Source organism: Megalobrama amblycephala, linkage group LG11 (assembly GCF_018812025.1).
Source record: "Megalobrama amblycephala isolate DHTTF-2021 linkage group LG11, ASM1881202v1, whole genome shotgun sequence".
NCBI lineage: Eukaryota > Metazoa > Chordata > Actinopteri > Cypriniformes > Xenocyprididae > Megalobrama > Megalobrama amblycephala.
In genome coordinates, this window is record NC_063054.1 from 13,106,060 (window position 1) to 13,109,672 (window position 3,613).

Genomic DNA, 3,613 nt, shown 5'->3' on the forward strand with positions numbered 1-3,613 from the left:
TTGATTATATCTGTTGTTTACTGTTTAACCACATGCTGGTTTAGCTGCAGCCACGCGAATCATTGTTCTATGTTTAGGCCTATGTAACGTTACCTACTGTAAATAAACAGCTTACCATTGTGACACATCCTGTAAAAGACGTGTTTGCACAGGTTCTACTCGATCCTCTTCATCTATGTTCTCCGGGTCTGATTCCGGCTCAAATTGATAGGGTAAAATTAAAGACATGTTTACAATAACACTGAGCGCATGCATCTCCCCGTTATGGTAAGAGGCGTGACCTTTCCGGGCAAGGAGCGCTAAGCTGTTGTCGAATCACAACACAGGAACCGCTGGCACAATCAGAACTCGTTACGTATTTCTGAAGGAGGGACTTCATAGAACAAGGAAGTCATCAGCCCGTTTTTATGACAGTGGAAACAGCGGTATACAGATAAGTAAATTATGTGAAAAATACTGTGTTTTTTTACACGCGAAACATGAACACATGTTATATTGCACACTATAAACACAATCAAAGCTTCAAAAAACCACGAAGAACGGGACCTTTAACTTAATTATCTCACTGCAACACAGCGTCAATGTTACTTTTACTCTGTAGTGTAACTTTAAGTTACCATTGTGCTGAAGAGTAGAGCCTGTGCTTAAGTTCAGGAGAAGCTCAAGAAACATTGATGATATGCTGCATGTTGTTTTATTTAACAGATGGCAACTGTGTAGTTTCTGATGCAGTGAAAATCTCTTTATTTAAAATGTTTTTTTTTAGTGGACTCTAATGAAATAATTAATAATATGCTTACATTATTAGCATATAATAAATATTAGTTTATAAATTTAAATGGCAGTGGAACAATTTAAGGCAGTTGGTTTCTGCAAATGAAATCAGGTAACACAAGTTTTAATTTTGCATGGTATCTTTACAGTAACATACTGTAGAATAAATAACTGTACAATCAACAGTAAATTACTGGCAACAGTGTTTCCACTATTTTACTGTAAAAACCCTAATGAAAAAAAAGTATACTAAGTATACTTGCAGCAAGACTAATTATTAGTATATTTCAAGTGTGTTAATGATTAGTTCATTTAAAGTGTGCTATTTTGAAACAACTAATTTTGTACTAAGTATATTTAAGTTGAAATTAAGTAGTATTAAAATACAACTTTAAGTATATTTAGTATACTTATGTGTGCTAAATTGGAACAACTTCAAGTTTACTTAGTACACTTTAAGTATATGTCTGTGTAGGGACTAATTACATGCTTGATTAGTGATATTAAAGTGTACTTAATTTGTGTTATAAGTATACTTTATTTGTGTTAAAAGTATATTTTTTGTTATAATATACCTTGTATTATAAGTATACTTTATTTCTGTTATAAGTATACTTTTATTTGTGTTATAAGTATACTTTATTTCTGTTATGAGTACACTTTGTGTTATAAGTACACTTTATTTGTGATTTAAGTACATTACAAAATAATTACGAGTGTCTTCAGAAAACACAAGCAATATACACTGAATATATTATTTTACAGGTAATAGTATATATACTGTATGCTCAGTACCTTTGGCTTATTCCAAATATTAAACATTACACACTTTGCAGTTAATAACAATACACTTTGTTATTACTTATACTTTGTATAATATAGTCAACATTTGAAGTGGATCAAAACCTTTAATCAAAGTTGTCCTGACATTTTTGATCCGCTTCAAATGTTGACTACTGTACTTTGAATTACATAATCTCACACAATACAGTTGTGCTGCTATTTAAATACAGTTTAACACATTTTCCCAAAGTTGAATGCATTTGTTTTCAAGGCCATTAAAATAAATAAAATATAAGAACATCACTAATGAAGAGACATATTTCATTGACAAATCCAATAGTTTTTATTTAAACTTAGATTCAGCAAAACTTACCATGTTTTTCATTAAAGAAAAAAAAAATATATATTGGACCATAGTGACCCTCTATACACAAATACAAATTACACATTATATTCCATTTTCTGATGAGCTTCTCATTGTGTCTGATGGCACAATGATGACCACAGAGACTCGTGAAGAACAGCATCTGTTGACAGAATATACCAAAGATATTAGACAGCATGTTCAACTCTTTATTCACGTTTACAATAGTCTGTCTAAATCCTACATTGAACCAATACTATTTCTGAACAGTAAATGAGGATTAGCAGGAGGGAACTGTATCAGAATGGCATGTCGATGTTGTTTTCGGTACATAGTCAAGCATAAAACACTTTATGAATTAATATCGTACAGAATACGGGCCGATTTGACCAATCATATGAATGTTTTGGTGCTGCATACAAACATGTGCCATAAACCACCACACAAAAACTCAAAAAGGAGATATCAAGCCGAAATATCGCTCTCCGTTTGTTAAAGAAAATAAAATAAAGTTTGTTAACTAGACTACAACTCACCTCCCAATAGCAGCACTTTTCTCCGGTTCTTTCAGGATCGCGTAGGCCATTAGATTAGCTGGCTGTCGTCGCCATCACGGTCAGTCTATGATGTCACTTGACTTGATTGAACTTGTCAGAATCCCCAAGATGTATTGCGCTTTCAGTGTTTTATTAAATAAATTATACATTGCGACATTATACTTCATCTGAGTGACTGAGTGAGTGAGGGGATTCAGACGACGACCGTGACGTCAGCAGCTCTGATTGGCTGAAGGCAGTGAGCAACAAAATCTGATTGGTCACAGACCAAGTTGAAGAGACATTTGAATTCCTATAAGTTTAACCAACCACTCGACATATTTTTTCGCATTACTTGTGCTGCTGGTGTGTTGTTTAATATAGATTTGTGTGTAAGATTGTAAAATGGTTCTGCCAGTGTAAACTTAATAAACATTTACACATATTTGGAAATTGTATAGGCTACACTGCATATACTAATGGGCTTGTAATGCATTCATACTGAAATAAATAAGCACAAGTAATATGAATTCCAAGGATGAAGAAGTAAACTTAAAAAATATACTCAAATTTAACATTAGATACACTACAACTTCAGGATATTAAATAATGTATTTTTTAAATATACTTTCAGTGCATTGTTACAATGATCATTTTCAGCACACTGTAAAAATATACCTCAAATATATTTTTATAAAGTGCAAATAAATACACTTTAAAAAATAAACTGAACTTACACTTCAAGTATATTTTTCTAAAATATATTTTTTAGAAAATATACTAAAGTACAATTATTTTAAAGTGTGTTAAAAGTTGCATTGTGAAAATATGATACTTATATACTTTTTATATATTTAATGATAGTACATTTTTTGTTAGTATATTTGCAGTGTACTATAGAAAAAGGGAATATATTTAAAATACAATAAAGTATACTTTTTTTCACTAGGGAAAAGCCCTGGCAAGGTCTAACAGTCTAGCCCTGTTTTTTTGTCCATGATGTATGAATGCACAATGGTCAATTGTATGATATTTGTGGAATAATGAACATTTTTATGTCAATTCCAGGCGTGGCTTCATTGATGCCTGGTAAACAAGTTAGGCATGCTAAATAAACGTAATTTTCTCTAAAAATAACACCCACAGTGCTGCCCAC